The sequence below is a fragment of the Apteryx mantelli genome, chromosome 18 (genome assembly GCF_036417845.1).
Source record: "Apteryx mantelli isolate bAptMan1 chromosome 18, bAptMan1.hap1, whole genome shotgun sequence".
Classification (NCBI taxonomy): domain Eukaryota; kingdom Metazoa; phylum Chordata; class Aves; order Apterygiformes; family Apterygidae; genus Apteryx; species Apteryx mantelli.
The window spans coordinates 1020326-1037447 of record NC_089995.1 but is presented as its reverse complement, the minus strand read 5'-3'; the positions used below and the strand labels follow the sequence as shown (position 1 = coordinate 1037447).

Genomic DNA, 17122 nt, shown 5'->3' with positions numbered 1-17122 from the left:
CTACCTGTCCTACACTGGTGACATGGGACAGAAAGGCTCTCTACCTGCCCTTGGGCTCTGTTCATGCCCCTGGGCTCTGTGCTTACCCCAGCAGCTGATGCTACATGGCTCGGTAAGTCTTCTCAGAGTTGCCTCAAGCAGACAGTGTCAAATTAGTTCTGCTCTAATGTGCACGTGTTTTCTCCAAGTCACTTGTGTGTCTGTGCCTTGAGCAGGGAAGTCTTGTTACTGAGACACTAGCAAAAAAGAGAAACAAGAAACCAAACACACCCAGACCTGGGCCACCAATCTTCTGCTGCATTTGGGGACACTGAGGTCATCCGCAAAAGCAAGAGGATCATCAGGTACCAAGGCCTGACCACCAGCTCCGCAGTCACTGCAAGGCTCACTAACATCACTAAGGTGCAGCACCAAGCACAGAGGAGAAGCAGAGGTGGCTTTTTTGTGCTCTTCATCCATCCCCCCGCCCTACTCTTCACCTCCCTAGCAGACCTCACCCATGGGACTTGACCCCCTTCAGCAGCCCCAATGGGGGGCAACCCTCCTTGCTAATACAGCCCTGCAGAGCAGGGAGGAGGCAAGATCCCAGGCCCTGGCTGGGATAAGGCTCCCCCAGCCCTGAGGGTCACTACTGGGACCCACGTGCTGCCTCCAGAATGGCAGGCAGCTTCCCGAGCTGGCAGAGAGCCAGGGATACCATAGGGATCAGCAGAGGCAAGGAAGGGCTGCTCTCCTGGCAGCAGCTTCACTCCTTCAGAGACGGCCTGTGGCTGGCGAGTGCTCTGGGGACTGGCAAAGCCACCCTTCTTCACCCCCTAACGGGCAGGACCGGGCTCCCACCAGAGATGCAAGAAATCTCTTCCATTCCTGCAGGGCAATAAGCTGGGGAATGCAGCCCCATCACATCCATCCATCTCCTGGGTACCAAAGGGTTACAGATGAGCATCTTTCAGCTTCTCTCTTCATCAGCCAAAAGAGATGATCAAAGCTTCACCTCCTTCTATCTGATTTTTACTATCCTTCCACCTAGGACAGCTTCCTCCTGGCCCTCCCAAAGCACAGCCCTGCTCAGATACGCAATGAGACAGGGAAGAGGAGACTGCAGGGCTCTCTGGGATTTGTCAAGGAGAGCCACAAATATACAGGAAAAGAAAGGATCCCATGCAGAACAGGTGCAAGATGCTCGGGAAGGGGAAAGGACACTGGCCTCCAAAGGGAGGAAGGAAAAAAGATACTCATACCTAGGAAGGGGGAGTCAGCTCTGCAAGGTAACCGCAGCAGCCCTTGTACACTGCACTGGGGAGAAACACACCCCTCATACACAGCACAATGGAGCACCCCACAGCAGCACACAGGGATGCAGGGTCACACACAAGTCAGCACTGGATCTGGGACTACACCTCTGCCTCCCCCTAATTCCAAAACTGCCCTCCCAGCATCCGAACTTCTCGCTGGCATACAGAAAAGGGACCAGAAAAGAAACACTGGCCTTTTCCTTTATTATCTCCACTCAAGCCCTCCTCCTCCTTTTTCAGACCTGCTGCAGACAGAACACATCCCTGGATGTGGCAGAGCTGCAGACCAGGCTGGCATTTTGTTGGACCTGTAAAGAGCCTTCCTCAAGGGATGGTGTTTTGGAAGTACTGGTGAGAAACTGCTCATAAAAATTAACAAGCTGCCCCATTCAGAGTCAGAAATATCTCTAGCCCTGAGGAGCACATCTGCAGCAGCCCATTTACAGCTCTCTTCAAAGACACGGATCCTCCACCTGCATTTGGAGCACAGCCTGCCTTCGCTGACAGTACTGCATCACGAGGGTAGAATTCAGTCCCGGGCTTGAGGAGCAGGAAGCAGCAGATTCAGCAAGCCCCACTTGGTGCACACCACCACAGCATGCTAGGCAGCAATGCACTTTTGTCATCTAGGCGAGAGCCCAGAATAGGATAGTGGGGCGCAGCAAGACACACAAGAGAGCTATAAGAAAGAACAGAGGTGCCATGGGAGAGCCACAAACCACCATCTGACACAGCACACACTGTCCAAAGGCTGGAATTTAATGTCTGTTCCCTGAGCAGACAGAGGAATAAGGGAACACCACAGGCTAGGAATGAACACTCTAGGAGGCTCAGCCCCATACGGGCACCACACATCACTTGGGATGTTGCAGATCATCGCAAAGCAGCAAACGGCGGCAGCAGCAGCCATATCCAGCGTGTCTTCAGCAAAATGCTTTCAATTTGCAACAGATGTCCCTGTTTTACAGACAATGGTACCTTATTCTCATTTTGGAGCTAGAAACTGAGGTAGTCCTGCTGCTTTGCTGACCCCCCTTCCAAGGTCAGCTTGCAGGTCAGAGACCTAGAGCAGAACCTAGATTTCTTCCTCCCAGGTAATGCTCTATCCCTGCACCACACCGCCCACAGGAGGCATGGGAGAAAGTTCACAACTGAGTTCACAAGGACTGCACGAGAGTCTTTGCACAGTACAAATTCACTGTGCACCAAGGTACTGGAGCAGAGTAAAGCCACCCAGCCAGTGGGGTACACCAAGGACTCAGAGACTTCTTTGTGAAGGCCCAGGCCAAGAGGCTCTAGATACTTCCAGGCATTGCAACAATTTAATTTTACATCTCAAATCTATTGCTTTCCTTTCCTATCTTCTATTCTGAGCTGCCAGGTGGTATCAGCTTTTCTGCAGTAAGTCTTATGCCAACCTTGCCCAGCCCCGTTCTGAAGCTGTGGAACGTACACCCTAAACTCAAATTGCCATTTCACAAAATACAATGTCACATTTTGCTGGTTTGCAAATATACCGCCCTCCTCAAAATTCCTTGCACAAAAAAAAAAAAAAAAAGCTGAAAGTTAGCGCGTTAAGTGCAATGTCCCAAGAACAGCTTTGTCAGCATACAAAGACACAGACAGCTGGTAGGAGCCTTTCTGTTGGCAAAGGGGCTGTTGCTTAACTCCTAACTAAATACGAAAAACCTCAACACACACACACACGACATAAAAAGCCCAATCCCAGCAGTCTTGCACTTCAGCAGTTAGCAGGCCAGATTTCCAGGCCTAACAGGGGGTTGCTGGTAAAGAACAGTTCACTGCACAAGTCTCTCTCATATTGCAACACTACTTCCAATCTCCTGCCACCAGTCAGTGCAGCCCTTGTGCACTACAAAAAAATCATTCAGCCTCACGATGGATCTGGAAAGGAGAGGAAAGGCTTTCAGGATAAACTCACGCTGCTTCCAGGGGCTGCTCTCAGTACTCTGTTCAGGCACAATTCAGAACCTGCAAAGAAAAAATCAGATGTGTTAAAAAAAAAAAAATCCTCCTAGGAATGATTACAGGCACACAGAAGGGCATTAGCCAAGCATTTCATCACAAGATGGTGCCCTAACTGCTCGAACACTGCATTTAGATTCCATACCAATCTGCTCACTAGAGAATTTAAGCTACAGATTACTTTATATGCAGCTTTGCTCTCAAAGAGACTGATGTGAAAACAGCACCTTCTAAATCAGCAGGTCTGCTCGCCGCATGTGTTTAGAGCTAGCTCTGCTAATTTGAGTGATAAAAGCAAATATTTACTACAGGCAGCGCTGCAGAACCAACACACCTCCAAGAAGCGAAACGGATACTTTCTTGGCTTGCATAGCCAGTTGCTACCCAAGTTCTAATTTCAGGACCATCTGTGCAATGCCATTGTCTTCTGTCCCTCCGCTTCACCTGCAAGACCTCTCCGAAAATGATAGCCCAGGCCAGTGTTGCCGAGGGCAACATCTGGTCTGCAGGATTTTTATGCTGGGTAATGATGCATGCATGAGCCACAAGGAACCAGCCTGCCTTACCCAGCCAAAAATAGACTGGCAGGTTTGGCATATCATTGGTAAAATGAGCAGTTTTAATAGGAAATGCCCAGCAAATTGAATTCTGCCAAAGCAGTTTCAGAGCCAACTTTTTAGATTACAACTACATCAAATAGGCGGACAAAAAAAAATAAAGGAGAGTCTATCAGACCCAAGGAAGAGCTGAAACCCAATATTCATTACAGTTAAATGAAGGAAGAAGCAATGTCCTACAGAGCAGCTAGGATAGGTCCTGCTTTAACAACAAGGGTTAATTTTCAAATGTACCTTTAACATGCCCACAGGCAAAGTCTGTGGCTGCCTCCACTGCTAAGCACAAATGCAAAGCAGGCAGGATGATCTGCCTATGCAAAGCACTGATGCTAAATGAAAGTCCCTCAGAGCACCCAGCCTCAAGGTCCTAGACCATACTCACTCCACATTTCATAGTGATTCAGTGAAATCATTTCTCTCCATCATTTCTCTCATCAGCTGTACTTAGTACAACACAGCTTGCCCTACATGGAAATGCTAAGAGCAGGCTTTGGCTCCTCAGGAATGACACACATCCACAGCAACTTTCTCAAGAACTTGCTCAGTGCACAAAAGCTGCCTCATTTCCACTGGGACAGAGTCCCCAAACAGTACAGCAACACTATGCATCTTCCTGTGTCATTTTCTCAAGCCTTACTTCTGTGGATCTCCAGCAGCCCAGCAACTGGGCCAGCTACTGCATTTGACTCTGGACCTTGCCCTTCTGAATGAGGACAGGATCATCTGCTCTCCTGTCTGGCAGAAAACCTGATACATTAAGGTCAGGAGGGAAGTACCTGCAGGGAAACAAACTCACCTTTGAGTAGGGAGAAATTTCACCCCTGAATGATCTGCATGAGAGCTACAGCTGAAAGAGGAGGGAGATACACTCCCACCCTGGTGTGCCGTGCCCCTTCCCAAACTGTCTGCCACTGTCCCACCATGAAAAGTGCAATCTGAGTATGGTCAGAGAGCTTCTGCAAGAACCTCATTACATGCTGGAGTTGGAAAACGCTCCAGTATATCCATATCCACTGGGGATGGATTCTTTTGTAGCCACTTTGTAGACCAGTTTTACTTGCTTTGCTGTCTAGCTGTATTCTGGAGCAGGGCTGAGACACAACATGAGGCATCCCTGAAGCCAAGACCCAATATCCAAACAAGTCTGGGTAGTCAGGGATCTCAGTGAGCTTGGCTCGGTCCCAGCCAGCAGGCACCCTACAGCACTCACTGAATGCCACAGTTGACAGTGCACAATCGGCTGCAGTACGCTCCGAGCGTTGAGCAACACCCAGCTCAGATGCCAAAACCCAAGCACACCTCCCTCTTAATTTTTTGTGTCCAAATGAATCACAGAATAGATGAGGTTGGAAGATACCTCTGGAGATCATCTGGGTCAAACCTCCCTTGCTCAGCTGGAGCAGGTTGTCCAGGACTGTGTCCAGTTGGGTTTGGATGGAGACTCCACAACCTCTCTGGGCAGTCTGTTCTGGTGTTCAGCCACCCTGAAGATCAAGACACTTGTGGCCAGTCCACAGTGCAAAGTCAAACACCACAGTTTTACCTGGACTCCCAAAGACAGTACTGTTAGCACAGTAACAGCCCAGCTGACAACAGCACTGGCTGTACCTGCAACTCCAGTTCTCTACCTGTTCACACCACTAACAGCAGGCATCACGAGGCCAATGGAGGCCAGCCCAGGAGCCTAAATGCCTTTGCACTAGAGCCCTGAATGGGATTTAAACCCAGGGCTCCAGTTATTCTTTCAAATCTGAAAACAGTATTTCCTCCGACACTCCTATAAGCACACAGCTAAGCACAGAAAGTGTTCCCTGCTCCAACACAGGGAGTGCACGGCAGTCAAGGGATGCATGCAGACCATGACTGGCAGCACAGGCACCTGGTGTCAGGAGCATGAGGCTACTCTCACATGTTGTTACATACGTGCCAACGCATTACTGATCCCAGCTCCCACTGGGGTCCTCTCTTTCCCCTTCATCTGCCTCTTCTTTTCACACAAATGCAGCTGCCCAGAGGCTAACGAGCCAAACTATAGTCCTGAGAGAAGGCTCCACGAGGAGAACAGCTCAGCCTTTTCCCAGCAGGAAGGACACACAGATGCCCCAACAGGCCAAGCTGATTTTGGGAGCGGACTCAAACACCAGCAACTCCTGCTCTCACCAAGACAAGGTCGCACAAACCTACAGAGGTCTGTGGGACTCTCTCCCCAGCTGCTCTCTCCATCCACGCAGCATGGAGACAAGCCTCCATGGCCCTGCTACTGCTCTACCAAGCTCAGTGATTTTTGTGGGCGCCTGCAAAAAAGATAGAAGGCAGACGCACAGCCAGCTGTGGGAGCATCAGGCTTTTGTTCAGACCCAGGAAAAGGGGAATCGTGTTGGCAGCACCAGGATCCAGGGCTTGCCAGGGCTGCGTTCTGTCCAGCCTTTGAAGAAGCACTTCAGTAGTCACTGAAGGCAGGGTGGTGGCACCAAACACTCCCAGCTTGCCTATTTAACAGCACTGGTATCTACATGCTGTCAAACAAAGCCGTTGCACTCTCCTTTAGACACAGATCTTCCTTCCTGTCTTCTGCTGCTGTGTGAAGCAGTTTTTACCAAGGCTGGCTGCATTTCAACAGTCTCTGAGCAGGGAGACCTTTGAGATCTGAGCTACTGCATCAATTAATATCATATCAATGAAGTGTTCTGAGAATATGGACACCTGGGAGCAAGACCCTTCCCCAAGCCTGAAAGCTTCCTTTGCAAACAAGCAGCTCCCTGTAACACTCCTGCTAGCAAAAATCTGGGCTAGATTGCATCAAGATCTCCTGCCATACATCTCTCCCTAGCACTGTGTTGGTGTGCACGCCATCTCAGCCGAGATGATTGCTCTGGGCTTGAAAATATCCTACAGTGACCCACACTGTCACAACCCCATAGCAAACAGCCAGCCCAACCCTGCAAAGGGCAAGCATGTGTGTTGGCTGTCAAAGCAGTCGCTGGGATACCCAACTGCAGCCAGAAGACTGAAGCAGCCAGACAAATGGGCAGATCCTAGTCAGCAACACTGGCAGGCTCAGCCATTCACTGGGCTTAGGAGGAAGCTGTATGTTGAGCCCAGCTAGCTGAAATCTAGGCCAGCACATTGCAAAGATGCTGATCAGTTTAACAAAGGGCAAGGAAGGAAACAGGGATTCACACTGTCCCCCTTGCCTGTCCGCTAGAGCAGAAACACAAACGGCACAGAGCAGCGTGGCAGCCCCAGGGCAGCTTGGTCGAGCATTAAGCAAGGCTAGGGAGACGTCCAGCTGTGCACAGCTCCACCCCATGCTGCGATCACATCAGCTCTGGTGAGGTGAGAAGGAGCAGCCCAGACAGCGCTGGACATCACCATGGACCGCAACATCACAGGCAGTCCAGCCCCTGAGGTTAACATGGGAAGCTGTCTGCATATGCGGGGCTGCTGCAGCCAACAACAGGCATACAGGAGGTAGGACTGACGTGCAAAGCTCTTGCAACGGTGCAAAAAGAGCTATGGTGGAAGTTGCCTCATCCCAACAAAAACACAGCATGGGCAACTGCATTTTCTCCACTTGTAATTCCTTTAGTCTTTCCAACTATGCCTGCCACAAACCAGCTGAAATGCAGACATAGTCATCCTACAGCTAGCTGCATTTTCCTAAAAAACCACCCAGAAAACAGCTGAAACAGATATATTATACACAACACCAAGGTCACTAGCAGGGATGCACTCACGCCATACTATCAGAAAGCTCATTTTGGTGTCCAGGATAAAAGCCTCAATGAATTTGCAGAGGGAACCTGCAGGCATGAGTACACCCCGAGCCAGAGCAGAGCTCAAAGAATGTTTTCTGTTGTTCTGGCCAGTCGTCTTTGCCAGAACTTCATTTATCAGGATTTTCAAAAAATCTGCCCTAGAAGACAACACCACTGAAAATGCAGGCTGGAAGTTTCCCATCCCAAAGTTCGGTTTCAATGTTGGTTTTTGTATTCTTTTTCAAAATTCCACCCTTCCATAGCAAGCAGCAGACCTAGCTGTATGATCATCCTTTCAACGTTAACATAACACTGCTCTCCCACTTTAAGACCTTTGCCATCTCTCTGTGGTCATCGGCAAGTTTCCACTTCCAAGGAAAAGAAGAGATCCAGAGCTTTGTCAGGTGCCATGCTATCCAGTGCTTGGCAGAAACTCCTGCCAGCAGAAACTGCACGAGATCAATAGCACATCTAATTAGAACGTTTAATTGCTTCTATCATTCATCTGGTACTTCTTCCCCAACTGGACCATTAGGGGAGAAAAGTCTGCAGGACCTCTCTCAGCACTGCAACCCTTGATGCATGTCCACCCAGATCATGACCTCAAGTAGCTGGACAAGAGGAGGATGCAACTGGCCAGTCCATCCTCCCCAACCCTACTGCCCTCCCTGTCCTGACTCCCACATTTCCCTTCCAGCAGCAGCCTTCTGGTGCGCATACCTGGCTGCCCCTGGCAGAGCCAGGAAGTCTTTCTGCTGGCAAGAACTGCACCAAACAAGACTCAGTGATTACAAAAGGGATGTGTCATGCACAGTTGGATTCCTGGTCCTTCTGCCCATAACAAAGTATCTTGTGAAATGGCTCATCCTCTTCTCCCATAGAAACATGTTTCCTTTCAAAAGCCTGATACCAAAAAAAAAAAGCTTAAAAAAAAAAGCAAGCTAAAAATATCTTCTGAAAGATACCATGACAGCAACAGACTCACAGCAAAATGAGGTGGGAAGGGGCTGTGAATGTGTTAAGATCCTCTTTAATCTCTTCCCAGTCACCTAAAAATCCACCAAAGGCAGAAAAGATACCTCAACATTTTCTTTGTGCAGCAAGAGAGATGACTCCACCCTGTGTTTTTCTCTCCATCTGATACGCAGTGAAGGATACCAGCACACATCTCTGCTCTGCTGCTAGTCAGCAAACAGGGCTGAGGCAGTGGGTTAGTAGGAACAGAGAGAGAAAGGAGTCGGGTGGGTGGAATCTGGCAAAAATGTTGTTTCGTAAAAGCCTCATTCAGTATCAGCTCTAATCCAGGACTCATTTTACACTACTTCAGCATCTGATCCCAATTTTGACCTTATTTTCAATACCTTGCAAAGGAGCATCAGTCTTGGGGACCAGACTGGGAAACAGGAGCCATATGGGACAGCAAAGCCCAGCTAGATCACCATAGGGTCTGATTACAGCCAGTGGGCAGAAGCCTGGCTTCTGAAAGGGGAACGGATCAGATATTAAACTGACACCACATTTCATCTCCACAAAGAGACCAAATACTTGAGTAAAACTGCTGACCTGCTGGGAAACGCAGATCTGCAGCTTCAGCCTCATTTGTCTTGTTTTGAGCACAATAGGGTCAGCCTGGTCTCCTCTGTGCCCCACAGTCTGCTCTCCACCCTGGCTGACCACAGGAGACCTGAATTGCCATTCACTCAGACCTGGCTCCTCCCAGGGATAGTGGCTCCTGCACCATGCAGATCCAGTCTAGGGCACTGCTGAGCCCCCAGGGTAGCCAGTACTGCCCTTTGTAGGCGGAAAGACAGACCATCAGCAGAAGACAAAAGCAAATTCATCTTCCAGAGCATTATCTTTCTGATTTTAAGGGTCTGTCTGCTACCCCCAGGCAGCAAATCCGGGAATATGCACGTGTATGCACATGTGCACTCTCACATACTCACTATATGCAAGGCTATATAATTGCTAATTCTTAGCAATTCAGAGGACCCTCAGCTGACTACTGAGACAAGTAGCCATGAAGCAGTTGTACCAAATCACACACCCTAGGCTCTAGAATGAGTGACCCTTTCCACAAAGGGTCCCATATTTCCCTCTCTAGCACAAGGACAGCAACTCTGGCTTCCAGTCCAAGTGTAAAACTCAGCCCAAAAGCTCTTGGCATGGCTGCTGACAAGAGAGATGAATCATGGGCCACAAAGGAATACTGGAACACATCCCCACCAAAGACAGCCTGCACCCATCATCTTTCCCATCTCCTGTAATCCAGACAAGGTGATGTGCATGAGAAAGTCTGGTCCACTTGGCAAACTCCCTGTTGTCAGGAGCTGGGCTCAACTTTATAGAGCCAACCGGCCCAAGGCAGGTGAATCCATACTGCTGGAAAGGGAGCTCCCAAGAGAGACAACCCTCCAGCTCACACAGCTAAATACAACTTCTTCCAGGCTCAAGTTGGAGCATGAGCCAACAGTGAGCGTGGGCCAGGAATCCAGGCTTGAACCCCGACACGACAATACAAAAAGAACAGCACAGAACCCAGGCCAGAATGAGTCACCCAGCCTTTCCCACCCAGCACTCCAGTCAGATTTCTCCCTTTACCTGCAGAATCTCACAGATCTCCCCGACGCTATCACCACAGCCCTGATGAATCAAAACCTGCTGACTCAGAGCCATCTGACTGCTCTAATGAGAACAAAAAGCCACACAACCATCACTATCACAGCCTCAGTGGAAGCACATTTTTAAATGTTGTATTAGAGTCACGTATTTATAACTGCATAAGTCTTCCTGCGCAGGAGCTTCCTGCAATAGGGCTCGAGAATCTCCGTTGTTTTCTGTTTCTTCTTTTACGTCTACGCTCAAAACAAAGCTTCAGACTTCAGAATAGGCTCAAACCTCCAAGTGACAGGCACTGCATGAAAGTCTACTATATAGCTAAACACAGGCCGTACAAATGTCCACACTGATCTGCCACAAAGCTTAAGCCCATCCTCACCCCATCTCCTCACACGCTTCACCATCAGTATCCCAGCTGTCATTCAGGCAGCATATCAGTATGCCAAAGGCAGCAGGGAAATGCCACCATTTTATACTTAAATAAAATTAAGGCAAAGGACAATCAAGTGATCTCTGTGAGACAAGGCAGGAAACACGAGCAAATCTGGGAAAGGACAAGCCCCACTCCCTGCACTTTTACCAGCAGGCCATTCTCCATGACTTCCTAATTTGGAAATGTTCATTATCTGAGGGAAAAATTTGAGAGAGAAAATTAGTCAGGCACCTGACTGGACTGTCCATTTCTGACAACCTCCTCTAATTATGCAAAACTGTTCAACAACGCTATAGCAAGGTGGAGTGCAGGCAATACAAAGAGTGGCACTTCAGTTATTCAGAGGACTAGCTGATCAGTCCTTTAAACAGAAGGCATGAAAGGCTATTCTGTAAATCAAAAAAGAGCTTTATTTCCTCACCAGGACCAAGGGTCATCACCCAAAGCTTAAATGGAACTTAATCTCTTGGGAAAGGAATACTGATTTTTAAAAATTTCCCCATTCTACATTGCAATGACACCAAGGCCTTTTTCAGCTCATCCCTCCACCCCACTTGGCTGCCCACCAATCACATGCCAGGAGACACCTCACAAGGTTGTTGTAATGGCGGTGATCACAGCAGCAGCCTGGGAAACGGGAACCCACCAAGCTCCTTTCCTGCCCTAGACAGGAAAGGTACTGAAACCTTCACCTCTCACATGCCGGAAACACAGCATCTCTCCCACACACAAGTTTTTTGACCATAAATGCAACACTGGACTTTGGAAACCTTTCTTAGAAGCTTCGTCCAAAACAGAAAATTTTTGAGAGTTTTGGAAAATGACGATTTCTCAAAATCAATAAAAATTAAAATTCTAGCCAGTTCTAGCTACAACATCAGCATGCAACCAAAGCCATGCGGAAAAAGCACATCACCTTCAGCCAAAGACAGCCTACTGTCAGCACAAACACGCATACTCTGTAGCTAACCCAGACCAGTATCCAACCTTCCTGAGACACTCCTGGCACTAAGGATCCCACTCAGGGCTCTGTTATTCACAGCAATGTCTGATTTAACGACCCCATTACCATGTGAGGTTGCTGCTAAAGCAATAAACAAAACCCAATGATTATAAAGTGAAAAGACATAAGTACTCTCTTCCCATCAGTGGCTCCAGCAGCAAAGGGAAGCAGAAAAAGGTAAGATAAGATAAGACAAGATAGACACAAAGATAAGCAGCCTCATGGAGGGGAGACAGCATTCATCACCCACAGGCAGCTCGCATCAAAGCCAGGGTATGCACTGATCCTTTGACACCAAACACAGAGCGAGTCCCACATGCCCCTGCATGAGAAGAGAACACTTTAGGACAGAAACGATAGCTGTAGACCTGTCACAGGCTGCAATAATCAAGATCTGGCACAGAGCTTGCAGAACATGCCTTGTGTCTCCTGCCAGGGCTGAACACAGTGTTCAGCAGAGCCTGCAAAGCCTGCGGATCTCGTGGAGAGCATGGCTCTGAGCACCCTGTGAGAACTACACAAACAGGCTCCACTCTAGCCAAGCCAGACTGAAGCCAAAAAATACAATTAAAGAGAAATTCCCTTCTTGCCAGGTTCATCGCCCAAACCCAGCTTCCCTCAGCTTATGCTACTAAACTTGATTGAAGGCAGACATGCTACTGAAGGCCACCAGAACAGCTCCCCAGCCTGCCCAGCCACAGTACAAGTCACACCCGCAGCCTGGGCAGTTGGAGTCAATGGGATCTGACAGGTACAGAGTCCTACAGTGGGTTGCAACAGAGGCAGATGCCTGAAAGCCAGCCCTAAGGAGCAGACCGTGGTAACATGTTTTCCCCATCTCAAGCAGTTTGGAGTTTGGAAGCAAAGACCACCTCGGGCAAGTCTAGCAGGAGAAAGCTGGAGGGAAAGCACCATTTAAGTTCAGGAACAAGGCTGATGCATGGACCCATCTCTGTAAGGATGCTGAAAAAGCCACACCTTTCACAGCATTTCAGTCTGGCAGAGAAGAGGGGTCTGATCAGGAGTCACCTCACACCGTCTATTGGCAAAGCAAACAGAGCTTTTCCATCATCTGCTCCTGGAACACATCGCAAATACTCTGCTGCACATACCCAGACCATTGTTTGTCCACAGAAGGGTTCATAATGTAAGAGACTGAAAGAATGGCTGGGTATGCAAGAGGGAAACAATACCACAGTGGAAACAGCAATAGAAATAGTATGTTTTCTACAGAAATCACAGAGAGAGAAGAGAGAAAAGGGCCGTGCAGGCCCCCTATTACAATCTCCCGGGTAACCAGCCTGGGTAGAAAATGCTGAGCTCAAGGATACCTCCAGAGCCCACCTCCTGCCATATGATGATACTCCAAAAATAACCACAGAAATATGCAAGGACTCATTCCAAGTTGTTCCTGGCTCCCTGCACGTTCTCCCTCTAATGTAAATCGTCTCCCTGAAATTACGGCCCCACGGTTAAGCACTATTACAGCAAGCCAGCAGTGTCGGGCTAAGGATCCCCGGGGCTGGCTCGTCCCGCTGCAAGGCCAGGATCTGACACGAGCCGACGTCTCCCCGCACCCTCTTTTCGCTCCGCTTCGGGCGGGGAGCGCAGGGTGCCCACCCCACGGGTGGCGCCCGAGCTCGGTATCCCGCACCACTGGCGGGGCAGAGGGGCTAGGGGGGAGCGGGTCGTCGCCCCTCTCCGCGCAGACCCCGCTCCCGGCGGGCCGGGAGGCAAGACAAGGTGCGGGCTGCGCTGTCTGCGCCGCTCCCCGCCCCGACCTCCAACACGCCCTCGGCGCACCGCAACCGAGAAAGGGAGGCCGGGCTGCAAGAGCCGCAGTCGCCTTCCCTGCGGCGGGAAGCAGGCGCAGGGAAAAGCCCGCAGCCGCCCCGGCGAGCGGGGAGTGGCCGCGGCGCGGCACGGCTCGGCTCCGCAGGGCTGCGCCGTCTCCCGGCGAGGCGGGGCTCCAACGGCCCCCATGAGCCGCAGGCTACGCTACCTGCTCCGCCACGCCGCGCCCGGGCGGCTCCCGGCCCCGGTCCGCCGGCAGCCTACCTGGAGCGGCCGGGGCTGTCCGCGCCCCCCGGTCCGCGCGGGCGCTCACCTCGGCCCGCTCCGCGGCGTCCTCCCGGGCGCAGCGCCACGCCGCAGCAGCCGCCGCCGCCGCCCGCCCTGCCGCCTGCCTGCCTGCCCGCCTGCCCGCCCGCCGCGCGGCGGGAGCGCAGCGCAGCGCAGGGCGGAGCGGGCCAGAGTGGCGCTGCGGAGGGGGAGCGGCGCGGCGTTGCCGCCCATCCGCCCCGCCCCGCCCGCGGCCCAGGCCCCGGCCCCTCCCCTCCCCTCCGCTGCGCTGGGCCCCGCGCCGCCCGCTCGGGCGCGCCCGGGCTCGGGGGCTCCGCCTCGCCGCACAGAGCCTCCACCCGGGCCCGGGAGGGCGGGGAGTCGCGGGGCGGTTTTCCGGGAGATCCAGGGTGCGCCCCGGGTAGGGTCCCGCAGCGGGGCTGCGTGCTCCCCTTCGTCCTGCCCGGACTGTACGGCTGCACCCGGCCCAGCCTCCTGCAGGCCCCTCATCCCTTCTGAGCCTCTCTGGAGCACCCTGTTGTTCCTGCCATGTCCCCCGCAGAGAATTGCAGGCCCTGACTGAGGTTTTTTTCATCAAGAAAGCAACTTAGCTTCATTTGGGGAGGAAGTTTGGGGAAGATTTTGTCACTTCCAGGTAATGTGGACAATTCTCCCAGAACTTGCATGGTCTTGCCTGGCTGGAGTGGGCCCCCCATGCGCTACGTCTTCCAGGTTTTGCAGCGACTTTGGTGCAGTGTTTGTACAGCAACTGCCACGGGGCGCCTGTAAGCCAGGTCCCAGGTGACCTCAGTACATGAAATTTGACTTTTATATTTTGAGGGTGTCAGGATAGATAGCTCCCTCCAGGAGATGCAGATAAAAAGGGGGGGAGGGGCAGTTGCCTCTGCCACATGCATGCATAGGACACCAGTTTCCATCTGCGGCATGCTATAGGCCATCAGCGAACCTTTTGGGGAACTCAGGGAGATAGTCACAAACAGGAGGAAAAATACAGCACAACATTAAAAGCACACTGCAGACTCGGCTCTCTTTACCAAGCAGATGCCAAGGAGAGAAGGACAGAAGTGATGTGTCACGCACATGTTACCACTGGATCTGGTTTCCTTGTTCCCAGAGCCTGTGGCTGGTCCTGATTTGTTATCAAAGGCTGATACGCACTTGCTGCACTCAGTTCTAGCTGGATTACATAGGGCTTCAAGCAGAGAGCGTTAGACTCCCGGATTTCCTTACATGGCTTTTGCTTTGTTCTGTTATCTAGTTGTGTATCTGCCACTAGTCACTGTATTAATCCTTTGAAGTTAAAATAAAAAAGTGCAGGTCTACTAGGGACGCCTGAAAGGGCAAGTCACCAAAACAGCTGGAGTGGGGCAGAGCCTGTACAGCCAGTGGGCGTTCAGGGCAAAGAAGAAGGTGGCCAGCTGCAGCATTTCTCTGCCAGGGCAGCAGAGGGGAAAGGCCTTGGGATCCTTCATAGCAAAGAGGGGAACAGGGAAGGCCTGACATGACTGCCTTTGCTGTCCATTTCTCCGCAAATCACGGCTGGCCTCAGGCCTCGATAGCTTGTCATGGTGGGTCACCACAGCAGCGTAGCTACCTTCACCCCAGAGTCATAGCATAAGTGTTGGAGTGGTCCCTTGGCCAACAGCAGCAGGTTGTCTGGAGGTCTGCACATGGGCACGCTACCTTTGAATGGATAGGAGCTATGACACCACTCTGCAGCACTTCTTCACTGCCAAGCTTTTGGAAATCTATTGTTTCAACTAATGCAGGGAAGAGCCACGTGCTCAAAATTCTGACCCCTCTACTACAGCCACCAGTGCACGCTGGAACGAAGCAGGCTTATTCTACTGCTTTAGAAAATGTCTCCTTTATTAGCCACATCGAGGCTTTTCCTGACAAACCACATACCAGCAGAGAGTACCAGGAACAAAATGAGGCTGCATGGTCCAGTGGTCAGAGCCAAGGCAGCAGTGCTGAAAGGATTGTGGGCTCTAATCCCCTGCTGAACTGTTGATTCACTGTACAAACTCAGGCAAGTCCTGCCTCTTTGTGCCTCAGTGAAGCCCAGCTGGAAAGTTGGGTAAATAGCAGAAACCTTGTGGAAAAAAAAAAAATCCTTGCATCAGAGCCAAGCTTGAGGGAGGGCATTCATTTACAAATAAAAGACATTTCAACTGGCTTCTCAGATTCCCCTTGCAGACATGGTTTTCACCTCTGGCCCTCCACTGCTGTGCAGTGTTACTATGCGCTGTTATATAGGTGCTATACCTCACCCCAGGAATGGCTGCTGTGTGGTAGCAAGTGAAGTCATTTACATGTCACACTTTGCTGAATTTATAGAGAACTTTTACAGGAAAGAAGTTGCACCTTATTGTTGCTAAAAACATGCTCTGTTGTAGCTGTGTACGCATAGTCCTGAGAACTATTACTGTCTGTTTTAATCTTTCAGATTGTCCAATGGAAAAGTAATGGAACCTCATCTATTCAGCAGAAAACTTAGGAAATCTAGCTGTTAAAAGTGAATTTGGGTTGTCAAATTAGTCAGTGGGTGACCCCATTAGCCTAGTTATGAGCATGGATATCTTCTATATAGTTCCCTAGTAAGCACCCCAGTGTGCATTCCTCCTGCCAAGCCAAAGAGCCAGAATGTTGGAATGGGTAGAACAAATATCTCTGATGATTCCTTCACTCCCCTTCTCGCTTTGGTGCAAATGGTCCAGCCTGGATCATCTTCCATTTATCAGGAAGCTAAAAATTGAAACTCTTCAACAATTCTGAAGACATGGAAAATGAATTCTGTACACACACATGGCCATGCAATTCTCTTTCCACTGAAACAAGGAAAAGAGCTTAATTTACAAAATAATCTCTAATGAGCTATTGATCACTCTGTCACGGCAGATTCCTGCTGACATCGTTGGAGTGGTGGAGATAGCTAGGAACCGACCTGCTCAGTACATGTGTGGCAGGCCACACATTACAGATGGGGTGGTGGGACAGGAAAGTAAGACCTTTTAATTCCCCCAGAAAACAGTGAGGAAATGAAAACTTTATGAGGTTTTGGTGAGGCTTAACTGAAAAAACAGAAATTCAAAGCAACTGACATTTGTTCAGTTTTCTGTGTTTTCAGCTTTCATCCCTTTGCTTAAAAAGTTATTTCTTCAGATAAATCAAATGCGTTTTGAGAAGAGTTAGCTTTTCATCAGAACAGAGTTTTTATTAAATACTGAATGGCTATTACGCAGCCAGATGGAACTGCCTCTCCATCTGCACTTGGGATACTGGAGGCCTTTATTACCCAGCTGTGCACAAGGGAAGTCTTTAAGCCT

At 50.4% G+C, this 17122-nt stretch overlaps 1 protein-coding gene across 4 annotated transcripts in view; it reads right to left on the bottom strand.

Moving 5' to 3' along the window:
- The window catches only part of EPB41L1 (erythrocyte membrane protein band 4.1 like 1), a 94557-nt gene extending 80659 nt beyond the window's left edge, over nucleotides 1-13898 (bottom strand). For 2 of the 4 annotated variants that reach the window (XM_067307919.1, XM_067307920.1), the window contains exons 1-2: nucleotides 13819-13875; nucleotides 3238-3287 (exon numbers count right to left, since the gene is read on the bottom strand). The gene's annotated coding sequence lies outside the window, so the exon portion shown is untranslated. Of the gene's footprint in view, nucleotides 1-3237; nucleotides 3288-13769 lie in introns of all 4 variants that reach the window. The other 2 variants (XM_067307921.1, XM_067307922.1) reach the window with 2 other exon arrangements.
- Between the last annotated feature and the right edge of the window lie 3224 nt (nucleotides 13899-17122).